This window comes from Brachycentrus maculatus, unplaced genomic scaffold, assembly GCF_059751285.1.
Source record: "Brachycentrus maculatus isolate JH-2025_06_01 unplaced genomic scaffold, ASM5975128v1 h1tg000272l, whole genome shotgun sequence".
In the NCBI taxonomy this organism is placed as follows: domain Eukaryota; kingdom Metazoa; phylum Arthropoda; class Insecta; order Trichoptera; family Brachycentridae; genus Brachycentrus; species Brachycentrus maculatus.
Genome location: NW_028281023.1, coordinates 116,493 through 133,961, shown reverse-complemented (window position 1 = coordinate 133,961; position 17,469 = coordinate 116,493). Strand labels below are relative to the sequence as shown.

The 17,469-nt window shown below is 28.5% G+C and overlaps 1 protein-coding gene across 2 annotated transcripts in view; it reads right to left on the bottom strand.

Annotated features, from left to right (window-relative positions):
• Positions 1-4,390, bottom strand: part of Mrtf (Myocardin-related transcription factor) — a 103,653-nt gene extending 99,263 nt beyond the window's left edge. For both annotated transcript variants that reach the window (XM_088266613.1, XM_088266614.1), the window contains exon 1: positions 4,075-4,390. The gene's annotated coding sequence lies outside the window, so the exon portion shown is untranslated. The remainder of the gene's footprint in view (positions 1-4,074) is intronic.
• Positions 4,391-17,469: the final 13,079 nt, after the last annotated feature.

Sequence of the window (17,469 nt, the reverse complement as noted above, 5' to 3'; positions counted from 1 at the left end):
CATTAAGCATGTAACAGTCTTATCTTTTACTTTTATCTTACTAAAAAAGACTTCATTTATCATATCATCAAAGTACTTTTTTAAAACATTTCTAATTTATTTTTAAAAAATCATAATAATTTGAAAGTATCTAAGTCCTCCCTTATGATCCATCCAAGAATGTACAGAGCACCGGATTATAACGTAAATTACATGCAATCAATGTTATCGGTTTTTAGCTTCAGATATGTCATGTCTCACCAGAGATGTATATAAAAATAACAAAGAAAACATAAAATAAAATTTATATTGACCCAGTATAACACATAAAACACTGTGCATTGCAGCGAAACGTGCGAACCAATAATAATAATAATAAATGTATATAGATAAACAATAAATAATTTTTATCCTTCGAGGGGTAAATTCGGCTTTTGAGTACAATCAAATAAAAAATATTTAAATAATCAACTACTCCAATTTCAAGTACATCCGTAAGTATATTAAAATAATATTTCAGGAGTCACCTAATGGGGGAAAATAAATTCAAACCTGTGGTCAGAGAAAGAAAGCTATTTACTAAACTAAGTTCTCCACATAATTTATTATTAGATTAAAACCAATATTTTTAGCTTTTCCACTTTTTTATTTGACCAGCGACCGGGTTTCGTCGTTACCGACATCATCAGACTGGTCTGATGATGTCGGTAACCGACATCAACAGACCAGTCTGATGATGTCGGTAACGACGAAACCCGGTCGCTGGTCAAATAAAAAAGTGGAAAAGCTAAAAATATTGGTTTTAATCTAATAATAAATTAAAAATGCAATTCCATCACGAAGTGTCAGTGGATAATATAAATCTATTAAATAAGTTCTCCACAGACGGCATTTCCAGCTGAGATTTCGAATGCGATTGTAACCACACTTTCGAAAACTGAGGGATAATATTTCAACACTAGACAGAATGGTCACCGTTATACAGTAAAAGTGATTGCTTAAGCCAGTCAATGTCATGTTGTAGGCCCTTTGAATGCTCAGACTTCCATATACCCTTCGCATAAAAATATGTTTATTTTCTGACAAAACACTTACCGTAGAACTACTCGAACTTTGATGTATTACTTGAGCCCAGTACAAAAAAAAATTAGATCTGTATTTGGTCTACAATAATGAACGTATCGACATGATTCAATGTTTCTCTGACAGGTGACACTTATTGTCACGATACATTCATTATTGTAGACCAAATACAGATTTAAATCTCTTTTTTCCACTGGGCTCAAGTAACACATCAAAGTTCAAGTAGCCTCGTTCTAAGGTACCTCTCACAATATATCTTTAAAAATAGGGAATCATTTTTATGAACCTTATCACAATAAAGAGTGCCCAGCTAAATATTTAATTAATCAAATATATTACTTATTTAAGTGTAGAGACGTCGTTAGGTGGAGAAGATAACGAAGACAATGGTATGCGCATGTGAAGAGAATAAAACCATCTAGACTCCCCCACATTGCACTGCACGCCCAACTCCAAGATAGACCGACTCCGGGGCATACCACTAAAGAGATGAATTTACTGTCGGAAATCAACATCGCAGTAGGCTAATCCCTTTTAAAAACAGGCTACAAGGCTCACACTAAGCAGAAGAAGAAGTGTAGAGAAAACCATTTGTAAAGGATTTTTTTTTTAAAAAACACCGAAAACAGACCTTTATACGCACCCGATGATGGTGCTTACAAAGGATTAAACTTATGGAGTGTCACAATTCCATGACGGTAAGTTGGAGGAAATATTAAATAAAGATGAAAGTAAATTACATACACTCAATATTATCAGTTTTCAGTTTCAGATTTGTTATGTCTCTATGTTATGTGTTCTAGAGAACTATTTATTTGGACCCCCCTAGAAATTGACTGCGGAACATACACAGCACTCAAACTCACTACTATCCATAATACAAGTACTATGGAGGCGGACGATAAAAATCGACTATACATAAACTACATTAAAAGAATAGTACTAAATCAAATAATAAAACTTACGGCAGTCATGACTGATTCTTAAATAATATCTGTTGAGCTAAATTTAATGCATAATGAATAGTTGAACATAAAGTTATTTATTTGCAAAAATATTAGGGTAATAAAAACGGTTACTTTTGTCAAAAATCCTCTACAGCTTGTATTTATAACTAGTGGAACGATCATACTTACCTTGGTTAATCAAAATTGTGAAAAAATATTACTTACACCGTCTACAAAGACCTGTTATAACGAAGACCTGTTAACTACTGTTATATAAAGAATTTTCAATTTAAAAACTATAATTTATATTCATCAACAATCTTTCAAATGTGATATATTACCAAAATAACATATTTAATATTGAGACATTGTAAAGCAATGTCATTGTGATCATAAGATAAATGATAATGTGGTCAATGTACGCTTCGGATGAGCATCCAGGTAATATTAGACTAATTGCTTACTAAAAGCATACTGATTTTAGATCCCTTCGATTCCTCTATGAATAGCAATAAATCTTAAAAAGCTTATTTATCAACACCAAGAAGGCCATGTAACGGTGTAGGATTCAACTTTAGTACACTACCTGAAAAATATGAAATTAATCATTGAAAAAAAAACACAAGACTTCTGAACAATCCACAACATAACCCAGAAAAATGCAACCAGCATGCAAATAGAGGTACAAACATAAAATCTAGGGAAACTAACCACTTAAGCCTTTTTATTATATTATCACAATGTGATTTATTTTGTTTTATCTAGAAAAAGTACAGAAAATATAAATTAAAACACTGGTTAAAACAACAACAAAAAATCCCCTAAAGGTTCCATAATTAGAATAAGCATATAAGAAGTGAAGTTTAGTTAGAAATAATAGTTATGATATTTACACAGATAGGAAATATGAATAAGATTCACAGTAAAATTACATAAATATATTGCCAAAGAAACATTTAACATACTTATATACAAAATAATTTACATCGGCAAACTTTAAATTTGACAGTAATACAAATCTTGTTTTTTAATTATTAAAAAAATAATATAAATAGGTCCTTTCGTCCAAATGATTATTATAAATCTTTTTGCAGTGGGGAGTGATCAAATATTAATTAATAATCATTCTTTAAAGTATGTTATACATCCGTGTGAACGTTTTTTTTAAGCTTTATTATTTGTCGATTCGGTATTAACTTTGTGGAATGAAAGGATAAATTGAATTAAAAAATAAAACGCTTGTATAAGACCACCTTTTGAGTTTATTAATGTAACTTTTCATATTGGGGTTATTTTAATCTTTTATGATGATATTTCATTGTAGTAATTTGATAAGTATATATTTTATTGGATTATAAGAAATAAAATTGTAATAAAGTTTTCTTCTATGACATATTAGAGAAATTTTCTGTGTATAATCGATACAATACATAATCTAATTAGCTCACATTATAATCAATTTAAGATTGTTGGTAAATTACCATTCACATTTGCTAACTTGGTAATTGAAAATATAAGTATATATTGTTATTATTGTAAAAACAATGAAAATAAGTCATTTCACTATATTTATAAACATGGGTAACACGAGACATGAAGTCATGGTTTAAAATAAATATTGTTTATACGTTTGTCTAGCAAACTAATTGACTTGTGCAAATAATCAATTCTTGACATAACCACAAACATGTCTGGGAAAACCGTACAGAACACGATATTACTATAGCAAAATGTGTTACATAGATTCAAACGGATAAAATACAACGCTTGGGATTTACGGTAATTAAAAATTGAAACAGCTTAATGTAAATAAACCGCTACGTCATAAAATTAATAAGATCAAAAAATAATAAAGACCTTTTGAAACGTCAGATTTAAAATGGTAAACCTAAATAATTCGTCTAGCTAAAGGCAGTCAATCACAATTAACTGTTAATATTTGAATACAGGGCGATAAAATAGGGAAAATAACATTGTTTATTAGATTTAAAAGAAATGACAATTGTCAGCTGCAAATAGAAGTCTAGTGGGCGTACAATTGAAAATACGACACAAAAATACTCACATTGAAATTCTCCAAAGCAGTCCCGAGAGACCGTAATCACTTTTTTTATACGAATAATATAAAAAAAATTTAGTTTGTTACACTCGTGGAACGATAAAATAAAATTTCTAGTTCAAAGCGACTTGAAAACAAACCGTGGATAACAGGCACGGCCATTTTTTGCAGGTTAGGCAACGTTTACGAAAAGTGACGTTCCGTTAGATTATTTTTTCTAATGCTGCATTTACATCTAGAAATCATGGTACCTACGTAAGAATTATTCACCGTTCACGGGGCCTGCTGAACTTTTAAAAAATGCAAACTTTTTACTTATCATTATGTGATGATTTCATTATAATAATTTTTGAACAATTTTGCTTTTCAAAATTTGTTTTTACAGTAAAAGATTTTTTTTATGCATGCATTACTGACATCTGCAAGGAAATAATTTCACGTCGTGAATAACTTCAAACTCCTTTCACGCAATTTGAATACTAAATACGATCGATAGATGGCAGTATAAGACATAAAACCTTGGATATGAGATTATTTAAATGAACCATTCCCGTATCTAATTATTTGATTAATCCATTCATTTGATTTATTATACATTAATTCAAAGTTATAACTGAATGAGCCCAGAGTGACATTAGGCCAAATATATTCTTCCTCCCCCAAACCCCAATAGAAAACAATGGTAGATTCTGATATAAAATAATAATTTAAAGAAAAAAACAACAACAAAATTAGGCACTATAAATGAAATTTCATTACCTTCTGTCCTTAACTCAACCCACCTAACATAATTGATACATTTGTAGGACTGCGATTCCCTTCGTAACGTGATTACATACTAAACCTTGGATCGAGTTGGATCTAACGCTATTTCTGGAAATGTATAACTGTCGATTTTTTTCCAATCCACAGCCTTCATGCACAGAGGAATTTACGCAAAACTGACATCCGATGCAAAAAGGTTATGCATACCACCTTTCACTAAATCTAATCTTTATTTACAATTCTAATATACAAAACACAATATCTTCATTCAAATATACAAAGCGAAAAAATCTGCACCGATAAATTTTAAGAGGTACTTTCGTGAAATTAATAGATCGAAGATGGGCACCATTAAATTTGGTCAGCTGGATTTTGAGCGTGCTATAGGTAATCGTAATGACCAATGTGAGATAGCTAGATTATTTCACATTCAGTTTTATAATTTCGCAAGTAATGTATACACCTACCTTTATATGCAAATTCGGATGGACCATATGGGGATCAAAATGTAAGTACCTACATCATTATAATTTTACATGGAGGTGCGTACAATATCATCTTCAAAACTAGAAGTTCTTGCCCGATTCAATTGATTGGAGATGTACCATACACATATGTATATTGACAAATGTGGATACATATGTATATATATATATATATATATATATATATATATATATATATATATATATATATATATATATATATATATATATATATATATATATATATATATATATATATATATATATATATATATATATATATATATATATATATATATATATATATATATATATATATATATATATATATATATATATATATATATATATATATATATATATATATATATATATATATATATATATATATATATATATATATATATATATATATATATATATATATATATATATATATATATATATATATATATATATATATATATATATATATATATATATATATATATATATATATATATATATATATATATATATATATATATATATATATATATATATATATATATATATATATATATATATATATATATATATATATATATATATATATATATATATATATATATATATATATATATATATATATATATATATATATATATATATATATATATATATATATATATATATATATATATATATATATATATATATATATATATATATATATATATATATATATATATATATATATATATATATATATATATATATATATATATATATATATATATATATATATATATATATATATATATATATATATATATATATATATATATATATATATATATATATATATATATATATATATATATATATATATATATATATATATATATATATATATATATATATATATATATATATATATATATATATATATATATATATATATATATATATATATATATATATATATATATATATATATATATATATATATATATATATATATATATATATATATATATATATATATATATATATATATATATATATATATATATATATATATATATATATATATATATATATATATATATATATATATATATATATATATATATATATATATATATATATATATATATATATATATATAGTATATATAGAGATAAAAACTTAATTACACGGTGAGGTGATTGTTTGAATACACAATAATAACTTAATTTGATTTGAATAAAGTAAAAACTTGCGGGCGTTCAGTACACTATTTTGTTTGCATATACCAATCTATAATGTATAAATATAGGTGCAAAGTGAGTACACGCACGGAAATAATGTAGAATACGTTACAAATGAAGTACTAAATCAAACTGAAACTAAACTAAATCTACTGAAATCAAAAACATTCTCCATAAGTCTCTAGTGTTCACTAAGGTGCACGGCTGCTAAAATTTTATCAGCGCATCACTGCTTATTTTTTTGTGTGCAAGAAAGATCTTTCCCAAATTATTTCATACTCTGGGAGACGCCTGATAACGTGGTTTTCAATTTACGTGAAGGTTTTCATTTTAGCAGTTGATTTATACACAATATTTCAGATGCGTCCAAATCCTTGTTCACAAACTAGGTTTTGCCACTTATATTTTTATTTTGTTATTTTTACATTTTACATAAATGTAAAAATCAATTCTAAGTGGAGAAACCCAGATTTGTAAACAAATATTTGGACTCATTCAAAATGTTGTAAATATTTGGCATTGTTTTCAATCAATGTTTAATTATCTATTACATGATATTAAATGATTACTTCGTGTTTAAATAATCACAAAATATGAATATGTACGTATCGTTTCGGGCACGTAGCCGCGGTGTATGCAGTACACGATCTACTAACAAATATTTGAAGCAACCGTTAGCTTAGTAACATCTCTTCAGCTTCTTAATAGCAATTTCCACGGGAGATCGTTTGAGTGCCTACAACCGATCCACTCTTCTCTCTCTGAAATCACTTTGTTGCCAATTACGCATCGCGTCCGTAGCAAAATACTGAAGGGAAAAAACTTCCAAGAGAATTCCATTTTACATATAAAAGAACTTTTAAGGCGGTATTTATAAATATGCGAAATATAAATGATTTCATAGCTTTGTAAAAATCACTATATATCTTTTTTATACTTAATTAGAATGTCAACAGGTTTCAAAGCAAACACCATCTCTTTGCTTAGAAACTTTTATGGATATAACAAGATTTATAGTTATTTCAAGAAAGTTATAAATTTCCAGAACAACCATCAAATAAAAATCGACGTGTTTTTTGCAATCATAATTTTTTCCCAAAAATGGACAAAAAATACGAAAATCGAAAATCATACAGTAGTGCTTGTTATATATGACCACATGACCAGCTATGCTAGCCTTAAGGGGACTTGGAAAAGGAAATGCGAATACGCCAGAGAAAAACGCCCGTTCGCGAGAAGACCAAGCAATCTATTGTGTCTACCCGCTCGAAGGACGGGTGTTAAGCTAATCAGCCTTTCTGAACAAAACGGAAAATTCAGCAATAATTCGCTCCGTTTTTAGTTACGGAAAATATCTCTGATGCGTCCGAATATGGACCATATCTAATTAGTTTTTGCTTCGCTTCCGATTCAAACTCGGCTGGGAATTGTAAATCAACTATTTCTGGAACGATGGTTGCCCGGCAGTCAAATTGTGATTGGTCAAGCCACCGAACCTGGAATCGTGTATTCACAATTTTGCAGAGATCCCTGTTTTTTACTCTTGTATTATCTAATTATCTTTAACTTAATATTTTAAGAGAAGAGTAAGAACCATTTGGCCATTGTTGCAGAAATTAAATTAAAACTATGTTTATATATACTCGTTTATATATATATATATATATATATATATATATATATATATATATATATATATATATATATATATATATATATATATATATATATATATATATATATATATATATATATATATATATATATATATATATATATATATATATATATATATATATATATATATATATATATATATATATATATATATATATATATATATATATATATATATATATATATATATATATATATATATATATATATATATATATATATATTTATATATATATATAAATATATATATATATATATATATATATATATATATATATATATATATATATATACATATATATATATATATATATATATATATATATATATATATATATATATATATATATATATATATATAAATATATATATATATATATATATATATATATATATATTTATATATATATATATATATATATATATATATATATATATATATATATATATATATATATTTATATATATATATAAATATATATATATATAAAAATATATATATATATATATATATATATATATATATATATATATATATATATATATATATATGTGTATACATACCTAAAAGATATAAAAGAGAGATGGAAAGAGTATTTCGAGGAGGTGTATGAAACACATACGATTAATAACGTATGTGACGTAAGTACATTTCCCCGAATATGTGTGAATGATGTTTCAAGAGAGATAAGTATGGAAGAAATTGAGAATGCCACTAAGTCTTTGAAAAATGGAAAGGCTCTAGGATTCGACAATTTTGCCGCAGAATACGTCAAGAATGGTGGCGAAATAGTTCTTACATGGTTGCATAGGCTCTTTAACCGTTGTCTGGAGGAGAGTTATACTCCGGTGGATTGGAGAAGGGCAGTTATAATGCCTCTCTACAAGGGTAAAGGTTCTAGGGTGGAATGTGGGAACTATAGAGCAATCAGTCTATTGAGTGCTGTTGGCAAGATGTATGGTCGAATCCTTATTGAAAGAGTGAGAACCATAACAAAGGACAAAGTGTGGGATGTCCAGAGTGGATTTATGAATGGGAGAGGATGTACGGATCAAATTTTTGCCTTGCGCAACATTACTGAAAAGTTTTTGACCAAAAACCAAAAGCTTTTCTGTGCTTTTGTGGATTTGCAGAAAGCGTATGACCGAGTTGATAGAACGAAGCTATGGAAGGTGTTATCTGAGTATGGGGTAAGCAGTAAACTTATCCAAGGCATAGCATCCTTGTACGAGGATAGCACTGCATGCATAAGGGTAAGTGGTTCATTTTCATCCTGGCTTAGCATCTCTAAAGGTGTTAAGCAGGGATGTGTAATGTCACCGTGGCTGTTTAACCTATACATGGATAATTGCATGAAAGAACTGAAAGATTTAAATGTTGGAGCCAGAATGAATAATTTGACTGTTTGTTGCCTTTTGTATGCTGACGATGCTGTTCTTCTTGCCGATAGCAGAGAAGACCTGCAGGCGTTGGTGACAAAAGTGTATAATGTGTGCAAGGAAAGTAACTTATTGATGAATGTTAGCAAATCCAAGATTATGGTTTTTGAAAGAGAAGAATGCAGATCTGAATGTGAAATATTGGTAAACGGAGAGATTCTGGAACAGGTAGATGATTTCGTGTATTTGGGTAGTATGTTTTCTAGGGATGGAAAGATTGATCAAGATATAGAAAGGAGAGTGAATGCTGGGAACAAAGTGAACGATGCACTGAAATCAGTTATAACAAATAAAAACCTATCAGCGGAAGCTAAACTGGCAGTGCACAACAGAGTCCTGGTTCCAACTCTAATTTATGGAAGTGAAACATGGAGTTGGCAAAAGAAGGATGAAAGTAGACTGAATGCAGTCGAAATGCGATCTCTCAGAAGAATGTGTAACAAAACGATGTATGATAGATGTGCGAATAGTGAAATAAGGAAGGAATGCAAAGCTGAGATAAGCATTATCGATAAAATTAAGAAAGGTGTGTTGAGATGGTTTGGACATGTAGAACGAATGAGTGAGGAAAGAACGGTAAAACAAATTTATGAGGCGAATGTTAGCGGGAAAAGAAGCAGAGGAAGACCGAGAAAAACATGGCACGATCAGGTATGCCAAATACTTGAAAGTGGTCAGGTTAGGAGTCGTAACAATCGGCGGGTATGTATGAGGAGATGCATGAACGTGGAAGAGGCGAAGAATGTTTGCAAGGACAGAGTGGTGTGGCGCTCTATTCTCTCTGCCTACCCCTGCGGAGAAGCGGCGTGATGGTTAGTTAGTTAGTTAGTTATAAATCATTTTTTGTTCCATTCGGGAGTAGAATTTGCCTACTTTCAAATCGCAGTAGAATTTGCCTACTTACGGTGCAGGGTACACGATTACAAAATTGATCATATCGCTTCCATAAAGTACTTCCGACAAAGAGATTGTAAACTGTACTTCACCTTGAATAATTACGGAACCGAATTCATAAAAACCGTGAACGAAAATAAATAAATGAACTCCTCGGGTGGTTTTGATTTTCTTATGAAAACTGAACAAAGACGTTGGTGCAGAAAATTCTTTTGACATTTACTGGAATAAATCTTTACTGAGAAATACATTAAAGAAGTTCCAATTATTTTATCAACAGGATTTTTTTAAATCAAAAATAAAAAATATATATATTAGTAAAATGGTTTACTACGAAATACACAAAATCTTCGCAGGTTACTTATCTACATTTAAAAATTAATCAATATATAGATTCTAATATGGTATATGATAAAACATAACTTATTTTTTACACAAAAACTATAAAAGTGAAACTAAAGAAACTAACCATGATAAAGGTTTGTGTCCATATTCGGTATAACATGAACCTAAAGGGTAATCGTTGATTTTTCGGTTACTCGATTGGGATTACATAAAATTGAATATCAGCTAGAAATACACAATAACCAATCCACTGATTAGTTGGTTTAGTGTTGACTGATCAATTCCAAAAATCTAAATAGGTTACGACTTTCTCGTAAAGAAAACTCTTTTTTTTTGGGTTTTGTATTTGGTCGCCCATCATTAGGAAAAATAATATAATCAAAAATACTCGTATATCTACGCACGATGATATCCATTTCAAAACAGCTTAAATGCCAAAAAACGTTCATAAATGTCTATAATAAAAAAAACGTCACCAATTCTTGTTCGTAATACTGTATTTGAAATACCAAACAACATTATTTTGTAATTGAGAGAAATAATTAGCACACTGTTTTAATTGTTTCTATTATAAAGGCCACAAATCTTTTGTGGTTTCCATTGACAAAAGACAACGTGAAATTGTTTATTTGTCACCTAGGATCGTTGCCTTTCTCCTTTTTTATGCTCCATGGAGACAATTATAAATGCATATCAACTGCAAAATATACCCCGTTAATTTAAACCGAAATAAAACCCGACTACGCATGACATGATACACGATTTGTTCCGCTCGGTACTCTCGTAACAAAAAATGTGTCTCCGTTGAAACCTCTTGTCATTTTAGATTTTATAAAACTGTATTACGTTTTATGGCTACTTAACATTAATGCTGTTTAAAGTATTATACTATATGGTTTATGGTTATAAACACAGAGGCGTTCTTAAAAAATCTTTAGAATTTGTACTAGAGAAGGCACACTGTTCATGTGTTTACTAGATTTTATTTATCTTCTTATTCTTATTCTGCAAAAAGAAAAATTAACCTAATTCATGGTTCCTTCAAATTCTTATTTACTAGCATTTCACTCGAAATTACAGATATCAAGTACAAAATAAAATAAAAATATATTCATATTGTATAACTTTTTTTATTTAACTCTTTCTTAACATTTTTTAAAAATATAAATGTATGGTTCCAAATATACCTCTTTAAAAAGTTTAATCCCGGAAATAAGCTTCTAGAGAGTGTGTAGTTGAATACGAGACTAGATAGTTTAGTAAAGAAAGGGATGTATATTTTTCAAAACTGACTCAAATAGTTCATTAAAAATATTTCCGCGCGCAACTGATGTTCTAAGGCTGAGTAAGTACTTATATGTACATACATATGAGTACATGTATTTTGTGTTTAATTACGTAAAATTACACAATGCGTAAATTATTACAAAACTGCAGTAAATTACTGCGCATCGCATCACGCATGACGAATATTATGTTAAATACTACATACGAGTGTAAGTAGATTTTTGTCGTTTACGTGATTCTATTATGTGTAACTGATTCTTTTCCTCACAAAAATTATAATAATTAAACCTACTACGTTATGAATGGAGAAAAAGCATATCTTTAGCACAACAAGAAGCAAAATATGTAATTTTATCTTACTTAATATTTTTAGAATAAAAAATATCTAAAAGGTGCTGTATATCGTAAGACTGAATCAATCTCGGATTCTAAACAGTAAACAAAAAATCTTAATTGTTTATTCCGGCATTACTACGCAGTCGGTCCAATTCTTAATCAGACATATTTTGTCACATCATCGTATATTTTTTTTATATAAATTATTTTTGGACACATTTGGTCACTAGACCATAAAAGTTTTAGAACTGTTGGTCTGGAGTCTAGATGACCTAGAACCGTTGTTGTGATGAAAATAATGAAAGTAGAGAAATACTCTTTTTACTGTTATGTTGGATCGTAAATCAGCAAATTATATAATAATAAGGTTTGCATTTAAAGAAAAATACACGCTTAAAAATATCGCTTATTTATTTTTTCACCATACTTATTTTCATTGAAAATATAAATTTATAATAATCGACATTACTCCTTGAGAGAATACTGCCTTAGATGCATAAAAAATGCATTGAATTCTTGTTCCATATACCCAGATCCAGTGACCTGCTAAGAGATGTGTTATCAGCAGAATAACAGTTCATCTGCATTATAATATTATATTTATGGAGTTGCATTATCGGCTCACTATAATGCGAACTGAGAGCTGTTTTGCACCTTATTAAATGTAAAACAACAAGAATCATTGGGTACAATTAACATTATGATCGTCTCCCCGATGCTAATAATATTTTCACGAGTGTTTATGTTTATGATGTACATTGATTCTATTTAGCTTACCACTAAAACTGTTTTTTTGTTAATACGTTTAAATAGAGAAAAAAAAAATTTTCTTACATTGTAATATTATAAATACACACGTTAAATTAATTTCAATAAATTATTATAAATAAAATCATGTATGGATATTACTACAAAGTGACTGCCGAATCAAAAATCAAAGATAAAAAAATAAATCTTTTTTAACTATCTTTGGACAAAAAAAAATTAATCCATCTGTCCCAAAGATATACAATCGAGTAGAAGCTTTAAATTATTGACTGATTCGGTATTAACTTTGTGGAATGACATATTGAATATTTAAAAACAAAAACTCCAAAAAAAACACGAAAAACACTAAAATTACTATTCATCTGTAGATGAAAACAACAGTTTTCGAAACTAGTCGTGTGTAATAAAATAAAACTCATTCAGTGGTTTTAATACAAGTGTTTTTTTTAAATAGTTGTAGCTTTGTTTATTACTAACGTGTTAAAAAATGTTACCGTTAAATCAGCATTTGCAATATATCAAATCAGATAGGTACCTAAAAACGTTTATATCAATACTATTGAAAAGAATTTCCTCGTCTTTTTATGGCACTATTTTATATACATATATACTTATTTTCAGATTACATTATGATATAATTAGTTTAAACATCCCACCATTAGTATTGTTCTAACGCAGTGAACTTTTCCAACATTGAAGTATGTGACTAATTATATCAAACTTTATATCTAGAGTTGTACTTTTGCTATAAATTCTGCGAAATTTGAAGAATTTTATAGTCTTTCTCACCATCATCACTGAAAATCAATCTTGACTTGGCTAATGCCATTAATTCACCATCACGTCGCTTCCGCGAGGTAGGCAGGGAGGTTAGATCGCCACAATACACTGTCTTGGATTATAACGTCATACTTTATTATATTAATCGAGTGTTCCAATATATATACAATGATGAACTTTATTTTGCTACATTTGTTTTTGTATAAATTGTAAATAAATAATTTTCCTTTTACTTACAAAAGTAAATAATAAAAAAAAAACATTATTGTCTACCAAGAGGATCTAACGGACCAGTTCCGAAGGTATTGTTAAGTTTATTGAAAATCTTAATATAATTTGTTAATTATATAGAGTTAACAATATATAACGATACATAAGGGTTACCATACTTTACATATGGGTCTGTTGGACCCAGAACGGTAGATACCAATAGTTTTTGCAGTAGACCGAGGGTTAATGAGTTTTTTTTAGCTACATACGAGGTATTCTTTTGATACGAGTTATTTGTAAATTATTTTTTCTTCTTGTATTAATTACCCCAATATATTGTTGATTCAAGCAACATCAACAAAACAAAAATCTTTTACCTTGGACACTTCTGAATCTCTCAGAAAATTTCCTGCAAGTCAGTATGCTTTTTGACGGAGTCATTCAGATAAATCAAAGTGATCCCATCTCCCAATAATAACATTAGTTCAATCATTATCAACCGTTGGAAATTTCATTCAGATGTCAATTTGATTACATTCCATTTAACAAAATTTGGTAGAGAATAAATGATTGATAGTATGAATTGAATGAAATTGTCGTTTGTTATTACTTTTATAGCCGCTTGTAAAAATACACTCTTTTAGAAGAGAATTTAACGGTAACGGACCATATAAATATGTCTCGTATTGCAGGTATCATGATAGGTCTACGTTTGTGTCTTAATTAATATGACTTCGAATATATATTGAATTGAACATTGATCTATTCCACGACTCCGAGAGGAATTTCCGAAGCAGTGTCCTCGTCTTCTGTTTATTTGTTTAAACGTTATACTCGTATACCATTGAGTTGGCAATTTCAATTATAACATGTTTCATTTTCAGGGGTAGTTTTTTTTATTTGCTTGTTAAGAAAAATGAAGTAAGAATATTTAAAATGCTTTGTAAGCCTTTTTAATTTTTTCGGTAACTTATATATTTTTTTATAAGAATCACGATTCTGCTGTATGATTATGATGCCCCATGAAATATAAAAATAATCTTCTTTATCGTGAGTTGCTAGATTTTTTGGGTAGGTGTCTTTTGTGAATCGTCTTCTCACTATGGACACCGAAATTCGTGACCTTCTTTTGCTACTATGATGAAGTCATCAGCCATAAGCACTTATCCGCGTGAATACAATCTGACCCTAATTTAGCATTGCTTGGTCGGCCGTGAAAATAGATTTTCCGGACTGTTTACTTTGCGCCAAGTAACAAGTTCAAGTTTCGGTTAACCAATACCGACTTTTTTTCCACATCACAAAGCATTTTTTCGTATTCTTATCTATAAATTATATTGTTTCTATGAAATTCAGTCTTCTTCATTTTACATTAAAATATACTATTTTAACTCAACCTTCACGTGGACATAAATTGATAAAATTTCGGATGAAACATAAATATTTGCCGATACTATTATTTTGTAAGACAAACAGTAGTATTTTTTTAATAAATAAAGCCCAAATATTTTAATGATGGCTGCAACACATATCGCTAAATCCTTTCAAGAACGTCATAAATCAAAAATCGTCAATTTTCAGTTGCGCATGTTTTCGGAATGCCCAGAAAATGTACTGTATCCCAGTAAAAGAGGCATTTTTTAAACTTAATATTTACCCACTACAGGTCAGAAAGTGTTGTTTTTGCATTTTGAAGAAAGGGTATTGTTTAATTTTTTTTTAAATATACTAAATATTTTTCAAATGGAGAAAAAACCTTCAGGTTTTACCTAAAAAGATCTGTTGCACAGTAAAAAGTTCAATAAGTGGCTTGATATTTATTTTTAATACATCGTATTATATTTTTAAACTTTAAAAACGTTCTCCTGAAAAATCAAGTTTTTTGATTTATGACGTTCTTGAAAGGAGTGAGCGATATGTCAACGTGGCTTTAGTTATTTTTAATTTTCCTGAATCATTTTTTATTTCAAAATGAGCAATTGTAATTGTATTCTAATAATCTGAGTTAAATTTTTTTCCTCCAATCGAATATTTCCTATTATATCCCTTATTTGCACCTTGTGTTGCAAAGGGGACACCATCAAAAATTACACGACAATAATACTTCCTTAAAACTTGGTTTGAACCATGAGCCTTTATCCTATGAATTGACAGCACACTGAAACAGTGGTATTATATTTATTTCTTAAGTATGTAAATTATAAAACTTTGTTTAATAAACGAGAAAAATTGTACACTTAAAAATTATACTTTTGAAGAAACTCATATTCTGATATATTTATTTTTATAGGTTTAATTTTTTTAAAGGAACCTAAGGAAAGCCTCTTTTTTACAGGCTGGCTTTTTTCTGCAGGTAAGATAGTAAAGATAGGGAAAGTTAATGTGAAAAATACATCACAAACATCCAGACCGATTGAAAATAAATATTTTAGAATTTGTTTTGCGATTGGTGGGAATCGAACCCGCGACGCCAGTTTCGCAGTCAAATGTCTACCCAACTACGCCACGTCGCCTGGCATTGACAAAGATATTACGCTGAAAACATAACGTATCTACAGCGTAATCTGCACTCTAGCATATGCACAAATGAATAAACCTTCCACGAAAAAATTATCCATAATTGGATAAATTTAGAAAGAAAAAACCCTTATTTTATAAATCCCTTTTTTATACAATAAATCTCGGGTTACGATCAGACTTTTAGAAAAAATAAGTTCGTAACCGGAGGCCTTCGTACCTCGAAGTTACATAATGCGTAAAGCATTTTCACTTGCTAGTAAACGAACAAGTTAATTTGAATAATTTCATCTCTGTTTAATATTTTTTAGACTTGTTGCATGCAACAGAATATTAACTGTTTAACCATTATATTCATATAATTGGATGATCGGTTCGTTGGCATAAGCGAAGTAAGGTCTGTTTGAAGGTAAAAAGATACAATATTTGAATGAATTTAATACAATATATGGTAATAACAATATAATCGGTAATTCCGGCAATACTGTTACAGATAATCTTTAATATCGGTTATAATAATAGTTAATGAGTGGCAGAGTACAAATTGAAATACTAGTAAGCATATGAATAAAATTATGTGTATATTAATGTGTGTCTTTTAAAAAATATATATCTGCTTGAAAATTGTATTATAATTTATATTATTAAAATGTTACCATAATTGT